A 14,495-nucleotide genomic window follows, 5' to 3' on the forward strand; every position below is an offset into this window, starting at 1 on the left:
TGTCATCATGCACCTGGCACAGCTGGCTGTTCTTCTGTTGCAGCAGCCTCCGCTGCTTAGTGGTTTAGGGTTGTATGCAACCTCTGTCACTCTGAAGAATGGCCAACCTGTGAATATGCTGTGTGAGAGGTGCCAAGGCTGGATGAGATGCTGCTGAGATTGGCTAGGAAGGCTGAATCCTACTTGGTGTCCACTAGTGGGAACATGAGATTGATCATGGGGGTCCTATGGAAAACTCCATGGAGACAATTCACACTCCCGCAGGAATCTTGTAGAAAGAGCTGAGGTTGCTGTCAAGGGCAGTAACACAGGAGCACTGCTCCATGTTCCTTAGACCTAACTCTGCTGAAAAGAACAATTTCTGCCAGCTGAGTTCACTGCAGGTTGTACTGTCACTGGAATGCCTCATCTGATAGACAGAACATGTGTTTCCCATGGGTGTTAGGGCAATCTAGCAAACATAAAAAATGCATTTCATCTTCTGAAGGTGGACATTTCTAGCTCTGAAATCAGACAATATCTCATACCTGCATTGCACTATGAGAAGTTTTTCATTATTCTGTTGGCATACATAAAAAAAAAATTCTTCATGCTCTCTCTCTGCTGATATTTCTAGGGATGAGGAACCTCAGGAAACTATTTTTCAAAGTGTTATTATACACAGAAGTATACAAAAAATCATCAAATATTTGTTATGGTGATTTCCTTGCCTAGATAGCTGGTTTTATTACATTATTAATGTGATCAGAAGCTATTCTCATAATATCCACACTACAAAGACTTGGGGTGATGCACTTTATATTAACAACAGTTTGAGCTCCTGAACTGAAGCTCATTCCTGGTTGGTGCTAGTGAGGTTCTCTCCCAGAACAGGTTTTCTGGCTTAGCTCACCCAAATGGAATCCAGGTCTGCCCTCTGAAACTACTCAAATGAAAATGTGTTAGCTGGCAGAATTCTGGGAGATGTGCACCTTTTCTGAACTAAAGCACCAATGGGGATACACCAATAAGAAACCTACAGTCTGCTGCTCAGTGGGAATCCTGGGTTTATTTTGCAACCAACTAAATTAGAAGAAAACAGCATTCCCTATTTTGTATCACCACTTTCTTGGACTATATCTTCTACTTATAAACTTTTAAGTCAAAATCATATTGGGATGCAACTCTTTCTAATCAGTTAAGTAATAGGCTCATAGCTTAGGCAAATAAACAGAATTTCATTTAATTGGCTGAAAAAATGTATCAGTTTATGACATATAAGGACCCACTTCTGAAACAGTAAAGGTATTTACCAAGTAGGAATAAAACATATTTGAAAAACTGCAGTTTTATGCTGTACCACACACAACAAAAACTAAATATTATCCTGACCTCAATTCCATTAAGCTAAACTGATTCTCTTACAATGCTTCTGAGTTGAGCTGACTTATTCTGAGGCTGAATTTAGGCTGATGACTTTGACAAAATACAATGGTATCTACAGGAGTGTCAGAGACATTTGGCTTTATTTTCAGAACTCAGACTTAAAAATCTGCTTGTCAGTTTCTGGTAGAACAATACGGAACTGTTCAGTATTATAACATGAAACAGCAACTTGCCCTATGACTTACAGAGCTACAACTTAGAATGGAATTTTTGTGATACCAAACTCATAGCAGCATGAAGGTGTTATGCCCCAGAATTGTAAAAGATAAAAATATAATTAATTTTTTTATACCTACATTTCTACTTTCAGTCTTATTTTCATTTCTGTGGGCAGTTGTTGTAGCTTCTTGAACTTCTGCTTCCAAAATACAAAAACTCCACAATTTGCTTCAGATAGCTTAACTTCTATTCAAATATCCCAGTCTACAGTCCTTCCCACATAAATCTCTCCTAACACCTGTGGATACATGAAATGTCCACAGACACACACACAACACACATCCTTCCAAGTTTTTTTGGAACAATTTTCCACCATTAAATGTTGAGATAAACAACGGGTAAGAAAATATTGACAAAAAACTGTTGGCTTTGATAACTGCGAATATAGCAAAAGCCTTTTGATATCTCCCACAAATCATAATTTTCTTTGTATACTGGAATGCATGTTCTATAATATTAATAATCTATAATATTAAAGGTAGACTTTGCTGACAGTAGTTTATATTAATTTGTAAATGACGATAGGCCCTGTTTAAGGAAAATGGAGTGACATTTCCTATGGGAAAATTTGACACTTTCTTGGATAGAAGAAAAATTTAGAGAAAAGTAGCACAAATGATAAGTAGGGTTTTCTTCCCAGTAGCCAAACTCCGAATTAATTCCTTTATTTCTTTGTTGCGCTTTTCTACTATTTCCAGCAAATCTGTACTGTTGTTGTTTGGATCTCCTCAGAAATGAGCTCCTGACAGCTGTGAGGAGATAGCAATACAACTCATGTTGTTGTCATTTGTTCCCACAGTACGAGTAGGTATCACCATAAAACAGGATGGCAGTTTGTTTATAGAGAAGCAAACTTGTGTTTGAATTTGATAGGCTGTATTACCAAGGTTGAAAGCTGTTTTAATCCATCTAACATTCTTGAAGATAATGTCCAATTAATATGAGACCAACCAACATTTTTTTCTGAAGACAAACATCGGAAAATGTTTACGAGGATGTTTTGATGTGTATTGTCATTAACACTGGTACTGTGCAGATTGAATCAAAGTCAGTCAAATAACATTAGCTACAGTGATCTGTTATAGCACAGGAAGCAGTAATGTGCAGAGAAAGAGCTGCTGTGCTCATCCTGAGGGGAACATTATAGATTTATGTCAATTATACCAGGTGAGAATCTCTCCCATGATGTATGGGTGTTAAGAGATATGAAAACGCTGCCCCTGGGCACAAAAGGCAGCATAGCTGTAGAATCAATTTCCCTCTTACCGCCAGCTGCAAGATGACATTTGTTTCTGAAAGACTTTCAATAAAGAAGAAAACCCAAAAATGCATGTTCTAATGCATTTACTAATGCATGTACTAATTTCATCATTACTAAAACATCTAATGGATGTACTAATTTCAGATCAGACCAGATCAGTACTTCTGCTAAAAAACAAGCTGCTACCATCATTCCTCTTTTTCCACACCACATTTGATCCTCTTCAGAATAACACTAAACCTGCACACAGCTCCAAACAATCTACCCATTGTGATCAGTTTTGTACTCTATCTTTAGTGCGTGGCTATCAGTCCTTATGGAAAGGTTCTTGACAGATTCTGTTGACTGACAATCAGATGTGTGGTTGTCCAGCTGAGAAAGGTTTTAAATGGATGCTCATTTACACTGAAAAATCTCTTGATCCTGCCCTGGCAAGGAAAATTTGCCTTTCACACTTAACCTGCAGCACCAGGGCATTCAGCATGACTTTAAATATCATTTATGTGTTTATGTTTTCTCTAGGAAAAAATATGAGACAGTTGTCAGCTTGAATTGACCTTTACAGCTTTGCTTAATTCTGATTTTTACATGAAATCATATTAAATCACAGCAAAAATGTATTGCTGCACTGTAATTGAGAAGAAAAATGAATGAAACTCATAGAAAATGGTGAAGAGATTTGTGCCACAAAACATCAGATTCATGCCTTATAAGCTGCAGAGACTATACATGTTAATTCTAAGATCATTTTCCCTCACACCTGGAAACTACAGATATTCAGATAAGTGCCTGATTTCAGACAGTATCAGACCTGATACTGCCAACACAATTCTCAAAATTATAAAGATAATTAATACAATTTAATTCACTGCTTTTATTTTTAATTTCTAAGGTTAATTTTCTTACTGAAGTTCTATATCTTTTCAAACATCTCATAAGAAATATTTCCTCAAATTGAGAAGATATCCTACCTGGTTTGATAGGATTTTTTTTCATTTTTTATAATGATATCTTCTTGACAATAATGTAATGGAAGTTGAAAATATGAAAATATAGAAACTATATTATCTATATTATTTTTATACTATTAAAAATATAAACTATAAACTATATTATTTAATATCTAATATTACTAAAGTGAAAATATTTCAAACCCAGAAACCTGATTTGGTTGGCATTTTGCTGCATATTCCAGCTAAATCAATAAAATTATTCATCTTTACTCAATTAATTGTTGTTTTTCCAGTGGACAAAACTATACATTTATTTCATGTTGAAATGAGATAAACAATACAAAAATTGGGCAGAAATACTTCATATGTCCCTTGATGTGTGTTCACCTAAATTTCTTCCTGTGAGCTCTGAAAAAAGGGCAGCTTTCCATTTGCTTCAGTGGACTGGGCTCAGACACTCCAGGGTAAACTAATGTAGAGTCATGGAGTTATTGTGGGGGACATGAGAAGGGAGATCATTATGGAATCACCCTTCTAGGAGATTTGAAGCAAGCCAAGAAAGGAAATTCCCTCTGTTATTTGGCATATTTTTCAACTGATGATCTTGTTCAATGTAAGTTTGAAATAGTTGCCCTTTCCACGTTTTGATCCAGCTGCAAGGATTTTAAAAGCTTCTCTCCTGTAAGGCTCAGAAGACTCACAGTGCAAGCATTTAAATAAAATACTCAGGAAAAAAATAGTGACCTGAAATGAAATGGGAGAAATGAGTGGATGGGTGTTATTTAAGCATATAGTTTTAGTGCATCTCATGCATAGTTAACTTCCATTCTTCTTTAATGTTTCATCCAAAGGACACAAGGGGTAATGCTGGGATAATTCTGCAGCCACACATCACCTGCTGACAAGTTTATAACACTAATTTCTGGTGTCAGAGTCTCCAAAAGTCACACGGATAAAATAAAGCTTCGTCTTTCTCTGCAGGCTCTGTTGCAATGTATTGCACTAGGTGTATATAGGCTTGCACATTACAGAATGAAGTCCATTCAGACCTGTGCTTATGTAGGCAATCAGTTCCAAAGCTTGGGAGAGGGCTACAAGCTCTTTAAGATCTTAGGGAGGGAGCCAAGTGAGTGGTGGAGGGATCTGAAGGAGTTTTAAACAAGAGCAAAGTGTAGTTATTTGGGATTTGGGGTATGGAGAGGGGGTGATCTAGGGAATATCTGCCTGAGAGTTTTTTTCAGGCTATCCAGGTGGATAAATGTCATATTTAAAAAAAAAAAAAAAAAAAAAAAGCTGAATGAGTACCTGTTCTACAGCCTGGCTGGGGAACTGAGCACTCCATCTTTTATCAGGGAGGCTCAAGCCACACCTCTCCCTTGGGAAAACATCATGCAAATAGTATAGCCTTTCCTGGGGGGTGCACACTCCTCCCTAGGCTACTAGTGCTGCAGCTGCCAGTCTCAGCTTTGGAGTGGGCTGCATTCAACAAGCCCCTGGGGCAGACTCAGCACCATCTCCTCCCAGAAGGAGACAGACCTGGACCAGCTAAGGTGTACCAGTGCAGAAAGCAAAGCTAAAATGCTTGCAAATACACAAAAAAATGTAAATATGGTACTTTCATTGTAGATCCTGGGTCAGGTGTCTAGCAAGTTTTAAGTGAGTTGGTCCTATTAACTTCTCCATTGATTTTTACAAACTTTATATCTAGTCCACTGACTTCTGCCTGGTTGCCATGGCATATAACTATCCTTAAGGGCTGGAATGTAAAAAAGGAGTTACCTTAATTACTTTTGCTCTTACCTTCAAGTACAAATACTACCTCCAGGGTTATATCTAAATCTTTTAAAATAGTAAACTATTCAACACTCTTAGTAGTCTCTGCATGAAAAATTATTTTTTAATATCTAAATCGTTTAAAATAGTAAACTATTCAACACACTTAGTATTCTCTTCATGAAAAACTATTTTTATCTACTATGAATAGGCTGCTCTATAATTCACTATTTTGCAATCTCTAACAGGAAGAGAATGGAAAGGAAATTAACTCATGTCGAGTCATGTTTTCTTCTAAGTCTCATACATACAGTGAGAGAGAAAACAGATTAGCTGTTCCAGTACCCTGCATATTCTTTTTTCATTCATTGTCTTCCATTTTTCTTCTTTTAAAAACTTCTGTCCATGAATGTGAAGGACAAATGCATTAAGCTGAGTGAGGCACAATTCCTAAAGATGCTTAACACAGAGAATTAGATTTTCTGCTGAACCATGTCCATGGCTTGTTGTCCTCATTCCTCTCCAGAGACCATTTTTACCATGAGGTCTCAATCTGTCTAACCCAGGACTTTGCTTTTGCATGTGCAGGGTCACTGTCCTGATAGCAGAGCTTTTTCAGGGAGAGGAAGAAAAAGATCTGTGTAGAGGATTAGATGCACAATTTTGCACAGACCTCGAATAACTGATTTTTTCATGAGAGATGCCTCTCCTTTTCATGGCCTCATCTCCTTTTCTTGATGTTAGTCTCTTAGGATTCTTAGTAGGCTGGCTCACTTGATAAGAAATATATGGTAGCCTGTGGTACTGAGAGGACACATAGAAAGAAGATGTGAGTGCAGCTGATCAGCATAAGGAATGCTAAATACCAACCATACCATACCTTACTGGGATTTCTGAGCTTTTGCATAAGCACTATGAAAAACCATCATGGCTCAGGAGTTAGGGGAGTTTCTTAAAAATTCAGGGTCCTGGATTCAAACATCTGTTCTGCAAGAGGTTGCTGGCATCACTGCAGGCCTAAATTATTAGTTGTAGACTTAAAACTTCTGGAAACTCAACAGAAAATGTCACTAGATTACATTTCAAAAATGAAAAGAGAAATAATATTTTCATGTCTCCTGCATAGGGATATTTTAAGGCTGACTATATCAAAGGCATGGTCCATAATTTCTGTGAATGGAAGTGGCAATGGGATCTGTATAAGGTTTGGTCCTTAGATTTGGTCCTTAGATTTGGTCCTTATGTCTGAGGAAATAGTAGCACTTCCAAAAGCCATAAGCAAAGATATAAACAAGTTGGTACCTTAATTAAGCAGGTAAATGCCAATGATGTAGTAATTCTGAGAATACCAGAATACCATTACTTTCTAAAGAGTGATAAAAGTTACAGTCTCTGCCCTTTGTCCCCTCTGTTCTCCACATAATTTCCCTACTGGCTGCGTGACCTAATTTTTCTTTTTCTCTCACTCAAATATTCTAGAAAAATTTCCATGTGAATCTTCTAGCTCATTTCCCAGTATATTTCATTCTCAGAGGTTCCCAGTTTTGTAACCCAGAGAGGGAATCCTGCAGTAATTCTGCTGACAGGAACTGCTGATGCCTGAGCATGAACACGAGCCCCAATTTGTTTCTTTGCAGGCAATGGCTGAGATCAAAACTGGTGCTCCCTGCCACTGTGATGTTTCAGAGATAGCTCAGCACATTTCCATTTTCCTCATTTATCCTCACCCTTCTCTTCTAACATCTACCTAAACCTTTAAAACTATTGTTAGAGCATATGGAGATGCTGTGGAGGTGAAAGAGATAGTCTCTTTCTCTGATAATTTACCATCTTTCAGAAATGCTGACTTGTTTTGTTTTTCAAGAATTCAGTGTTTTAATGAGATCTGTCTGGAAAACGAAGTTCCAGAGAGAGGATATGAAACAAATGTGGTGGGTTTTTCTTATTCAAAGCTATCACATAAAAAAAAAAAATTGAAACCAAGCACAAAAAAGAGGGCAGAGCACTGCAGCACTCCAACAAATGAAGCTGGTCTGACGCAACAGCTAGCGTTTCTACAGCAGGAATGAAAGCTGACACCATGGCTAGCTCATGGCATATGTAAAAATTTTATCCTAAACCTGTGTTTTCATTCATTCTGTTTTTCTGAAACTCTTTGCTTTAAAAGTGGATTTGTCCATGGTGGCTGTGTGCTAGAACGGTTTGAAAATATCGTGGAGAAGCTTTCAAGAGGTTTTGGTCCATGCCATCTATGCAGGAATATACAGTCAATAAAGCACAGAAAAATAGGGTAATATTTTTAAAGAGAATAACACAGAGTGAACTCATGCTGGAAGGCCACTGATGTACCTGAGAGGAACTGGACAGACAGGTCCTAGGAGGCAGAGTTACCATTCCCTCCAGCTACCCTACTGCTTTTCTGCAAGATGCCTTAGGAGGTTCACATCTTTCCCTCCTTGGAAAGCCAAACTTCTCATCCAGAGCCTCAGAGGTGAGCGAGACATTACCCTTTGCTGGGTTCCTATTAGAACTGGCCTGCATTGTGAGCTATTCTTCAAACACAAACTTATACAGAGACTTGAAGGCTGTTACCTCCTGAACAATTTCTTAATGTCCTAAAGCTGAAGGAGGGATCCAGTAGCCCACATAACATTCTCAGCAAAACAAAAAGGCTAGAAGTCAGACCAAGCAATTTTAGAGCTACAAGAGCCCCTTTTCCTCTTCCTAAAGGAATAGTGTGAATAGCCAAGAATTTGGGCCAATATAGACTTTCTGTATGTACATATCTCCTTTTATCTGGTATGCTTTAAATTTCAACCAAAATCTTCAGTGTTCACTTGACAGTGCACCTGTGAAACATCAAACATATTTGCTTAACTTGAAGGAGGTTGGTAGCACAGTATTCATCTGGGTTGTATTTAAAGGCTAGTTTAAAACTTCTGGAGGCACTTTCATCTCACCATGTATTCATAGCTGAATAGAGAATTTTAATAATTCATTTTGAGCTTTTCCTGCAAAGGTATTACTGCAGTTCAGATTCCATTCTCTTAATTACCTTCTCAGTCTTCACATCATGATACTCGGTTGACGATAATTCTCTTGATCCATGTGAAAGCAATAAGAATTTTCTATCAGGAAAGTTTTCAGATGTGGACACAGTTCTGGCCCAGGAGAGTCTGCATTTGCTGATAATATTTTAACTTATGATAGTTCCTGGTATGGAGGTAAAGTGCCAGGGTAAAACGTACTTATTAAAATGCTGAGTGTCTCCTCTGAAGTAATGATAACATCATCAAATTTCAGAAGCATTGGGGCAGCTAAAGCTAGAGAATTGACTGACTCTATTGCAAAGTGGCTCTAATTCAACTAATTAGATGTTGAATGGGTGTTAAAGTTCAGCCAGAGTGATTAATTTCTTTTTCAGCAACTCTACCCTTTTCAGTTAAAGTTTCTGAAAGTTAAAATACACCATAGTCACAGATAAAAACACAAAATAGCTTTGTATTTGAATACCTATTTGTGAAATACTGCACCTGGCCTTTCACAATGAATATAAACCCAGGTCATGCTGTTCAAGATACAAGTCCCATGAAATAAGCAAATTTACCCAAAAAATTTCCCTAAGGTTTCCAAGACACTAGGTAAGAGCTATATGCCACATGCTGGAAATAAGATCTTTAAATTGTGTGGTCCTAAGGATCTGATAGCAAGCTTAACTGCATCCACGAAAATATTGGCAAGTGTGCTTCAGTGGATGCCCCCAGTTCTGCCTCCCTCCTCAGGCTCAGAGCAAGCAATATTTAAGTCATGGTCCATTAGAGCACCCACCAGCCCCTCTTTGGCAGTAGCAGAAGGCAGTACAACAGCAGCTGCCTCTAGCACTTTATTATGGTTCAGATCCAGGCAGAATCCAGGCACAATCAGGTTGCAGTCCAACCAGAATTTCCTTGGAGGAAACCCTTTTTCAGGCAGGTCTCTCCCATGCCTGCTTGGCACTTTGCTGTACTGGCACTTTGCTATTGCAGATGCTAGAGGGCTATGGGGAAAAAAACAAAAACAAAAAAAACAGACAAGTCCAGCGTACTAATTCAGATGGAAATGAACTATTTTTCCCTGGCAAGGTTGCTTCCCAACTAGGTCTGTTCCCCAATTCTGGTAATTGGGTGTCTGCATGAGCTGCTGTGCTGGCACTGCGGAAGGAGCTGTGTGGGGCTCCCTGGGCTCCTGCAGCTGGCATGGGCAGGCCTGCCAGGGACTGCCACTGCTCCAGGCACCTAATGAGGCAGAACACTGTCAGCCCTCCTTTCCTCATGGCTGCTGAATTACACCTGGTACTAGACATAAAATAAACCATAGAAATAGCTTGAGCGAAAAGGTAGAACGACTGAAACAATCAGCAGAGCTTAAACTGCAGAAATGTGGTTTAATCAGAGCTTCATATTGTATTTGCAAGCTGTGGCTGCCAGTGGAGTGGATGGCTAGCACTAAAGGACATAACAGCTTTCAATTAACTCTGGAAGAGCAGACAAACTGTGAACCTGCAACAATGCAATATGAGAAACACAGAGTGTCTGCAGAGGATGTGTGTATTTACAATTGATTATCACACAAAGTGTGAAATAAATTAAATCCTAGGAAGCCTTTAATTTTGCTGTCAGGAGAACTGCAGTCTTGCTGTTATGGGGAGAAAGAGCAACGAAGTCTCAAAAAAAAAATAAGGGTGCTTCTGAGGGGCATAATCCCATGGGGACAGCACTCAGAGCCCTGGAGTTTGGCCCGTAGCATCTTCTGAGTAAAGGGATGGACCCTGAGCAAAGGAAGACAGTGTCCAACCCCACAGGTATGACAGAGAAAGCAGAAAGAACACTGCAGAGGGAGACCTGGGGGAAGAAGGTTCACAGACATCAGTGCTGGAGCCTGCAGGAAGCAGTGCAGGGAGTGGTACATGTCAAGACACTGGAAGCACTTGAGAAGAGACACTTGAGTGAAGAGGAGCCCAGTGGAGGGTGTTGCTTGACATGTGTGCATTCACAAGCAGTGTGTGCACAGTGGGTGTTGAAGGAGAACATTAAAGTTCTTAGAGGATTTCATCCCCAGAGAAGCAGCTCACCTGAGCTGTTAATGTCCAAATAACTATGTTGGACAAAAACACATTAGTCTAGCAGCTGCTGGAAGTGGTGGTGGAAGTCACACAAATTAAAAACAGTGGCACTTGAAGGTAGAAAGGGATTAGCTAAAAGTGACAGAGGGAAGACTGTCACCCATCAATGGGTGTTAGAACTGTGTGTGAGTAAAGAGTATGGAAAAAATTGTGATGGGATCAAGCTAAAACTGTGTCAGTCCCTCTTCTATTCTAGACCATCTGACTAGAAAGCAGGGAGCAAGTATGAAGAAGCCTTTTAGGAAGAAGCAAGTTCATCTGGGTCCAGAAGAGTGCTGAGAGTGCACAGAGACCCCAGTCACGCTTGTGGGGTGTTAACACAGACAATAGTGAAGGGCTATCATCTTCCATAAGCTGGGGATGTGACCTCTATTATCTCACATCTGGAAGAAAGTGGAGTGAAACAAATTAATGGTCATCATGTGAAAAAATGGGCAGCAATTATGTCATTTTTTTTCTCAAAAGATAAAGCATCAGAATACCACAGTGGGAATGTTTCAAGGCATTATCGTAATGCCACACAAAGTACTCTAGAGCACACACTGTATTATTTTGTATATTTACTCTGATGAGTCACAACAGAGTATCTAATATTTCTTTTTTTTGGCTGACCTGTTGTAGGAACAATTCTTGGCTGATGATCCATGTAGTGTCAGAAATCTTTTTTATGTTAATTATATAAATTATGTTAATTATATAAAATCCACAGCATTGTGCAGAGTCTGTTTGCTTTCTTAAACATCCAACCACATGTTCAGTCACAGTTGATTGTTTCAATCAAATTCTGCCTCTTACCTATTTGGATAACTGGCTTTGCTTCATAGCTTTGTGAGCTTCTTCTCTATGATTATGCTTAAAAATACAAAGTGACTGGCTAAAATTTGTACTGATGAATTATGTGGAAAAAAAATATCGATTTTGATGGTACTTCAGTAAACATAACCATGAAGATCTTTCCATACAAATATTTATATTGTTGATAATGTTAGTCAATGGATTCAGTAATATGTGAAACTTTTCATCCAAATATTTGGAATTTGTAAGCATAAAAGGAGTTGAGGCAAGCAGGACTGAATCTGACAGTCTCCTGACAGAGGTGAGGCGGCTGCAGCTCCATGCCTGAGGTCCAGCCTGGGGCAAGAGTGGCCCAGCAGGCACAAGCACTCCAGTACAGGTGTGGAACACACACATACACACAAACACACACACACAGAGATTGACACAGGCAGACACACACAGCATGCACAGGAATACAGACAGCACAAATGCCCTCCTCTTCCTCTGCCAGTTTTGGATGAAGCTCTGTAAGTGGGAATATATACACATACCTGCACTGTGTGTGCCTCCAACAGCTACTTGCCAGACACTAAGCTATATTTCCCCTTGACAGTAATATCATTTTGGTGTCTTATGAGAAATATGAGATGGCAGAAACATCAATAGTTTGGGCAAGATCTGACACTAAATTAAAGAGGACTGGACAATGGCAGGAGTAAGCATAAACATTGTAACGAAGTGGAGAAAAAACTAGGGACATAATAAAGGCTACATTTTAAAAATAAGAACTCATTTCCCTTGGCAAAAGATATTGGTCATTTACTATGGACTCAAAGCTGACCATTTTTTCCTCATGTACTTGATATCTTCATTACTGCTGTTACAGAAAATTCTCAATGTCAGCAGAAATAAGTAATTACGTGGTTTCAGAAAAGAATGTATTTTACTGTGCTTTAAGCTTTCTGCCTGTCACCATCTATTTCTACTCGAGGCCTTTGCTACACACCTGTGCCCCACAACTATTCTAGTTTCCTGCCACAACAGATTGAGAAATCTGAAGTAAATAGCCAGACACACAGATGAAATTTAAAACACCAGTGTGTGCTTGGGGGCACTGGTTCATTGCTATTGTTCAGATGTCAGGTCTCAGGCTCCCTGAAAAATAAAGTGGCCTTGAAAAATATAATTTTTAAAATAATCTCTTTAGGGTTCTCTTAGTTAGAAGTCACTAAAACTGACATAGCCAAGATTTTCTAAGGCTGGATGAGTTCTGCTGCTTTATTTCCCCTTCTCTCGCTGCCTCCTGCATAGCTTAACTGAGTTTCTTAGCTTTATCTGCAGATGGGGAATTTGAGTAGAATAGAAGCCATTATTCAAACAAGCCTGAGCATGGCTAGTGTGGAATTGTTAGAGCTGATAACACACAAGACTGATCTGAGGGGCAAAAAATGGAAGGTAATTATGCAGTAAACAAGGTTTGGTTTTGTCTGAGCCTGTTGGTTGGTATATTTTCAAGCTACCATTTCGCCTGACTGAAGTTCTCTGGTCTTCTCTCTGCTGCTGGACAGGAACACACCTACCCTTGGAGAGTTGTGCCTTTCCCAAAGTGGACACTAAGCGAGGGTGGAACAGGAGCCAAGCTTAAGAGCCCTAATTAGGAGCCACTGGTTCCTAGTACAGATCACATCTCTGACAGAGATACCCTGCAGTTCTTCCCAAAATACACTGTGCTATAATTCTTCTAAAATGTACTTTGAAAATGCAGCATCACTTTTAAAATGCACAAACTGTAGGAAGAGATTTTATCTTTCTTGAAGTGGGCCTCCTTTGCATTCCTCATTGGTTGCCCTACAGATGTAGACAGATGGCTTTCTCATCGGGAACCACAAGGCATAGCTAACCTTGTCCTCTCAAGTATATCAGTGAAATATTCCTGATGAAAATTTAGGATTTCCCTGAATAATTGATTTGCCTAAAATGTATTTTCCCTTTCATCCAGTCATTTTTATAGTCTCCCACCGAGGGATGTTTGCAAATGTTTTGATTTCCTTCTCTGGAAAGCCTTAATATTGTTTTCCTTGCTAGTCTGGCACAAAGACAACAGTGGAATTGACCCAGGAATGATCATGATGAAGAAAGTGTGTCTCCAAGAGGCCACATCAAAGTAACCAAACATTTGGAGGCAAACTCTTGCCCTTGCAGCGACCAAAGCCAACCCTGCACTCGTGCCCCAGAACAGCTGTGCAACTGAGGCTGCCACATTCTGCTCCCTCATCTCCCAGACAAATAAACAAAGGGGCATTATTTGTCTCTTTTCAGATGGGAGTTGTGGACCTCTCAGTCCTGCATGGAGGTAATGAAAAGGGTACCCTGTCTCTTTTAAACAGTAGTGCAAAACCATATCACAGTGAATTAGAACTGAATTAGACAAGTGCTTTTCTCACAGCCCATCATGGTTTTGAAGATATTTACTTCTTTTCTTTACACAAATCTCAAGAGCCCCAAAGATAAGCATGTCTTCTAGGTCAAGCATTCCAGTTTGACACAGTTTGAAAAGGCAAGGTACATCTTTTTCTCATAAAAATGCAAAATCTGTGACCACACCAAGAAACAAGAAAATAGAGCTTTAAATATATATGTTAACTGTGGGCATAAAAAACCCCCCCAGAACGGACCCAACTTAGCCATAAAATGAAACAGTACATCTAAAAGTTTTATACATTTTAATTACTTCAGGACCAAGTTGTGAGGACAAGTTTTATAGCTATTAGGATGTATTGGGAAATTGGATAATGCATAAAAGAACAAGATAATGAATGCTGCTGCATACAGAAATGAGCAAAGCTGTAATACTCAGGTAGTAATGGGGAAGATTACATTTCTATTATAGATGAAGGAACTGTTCAGTAGTGATACAAGCCAGTTG

This window comes from Parus major, chromosome 3 (assembly GCF_001522545.3).
Source record: "Parus major isolate Abel chromosome 3, Parus_major1.1, whole genome shotgun sequence".
In the NCBI taxonomy this organism is placed as follows: domain Eukaryota; kingdom Metazoa; phylum Chordata; class Aves; order Passeriformes; family Paridae; genus Parus; species Parus major.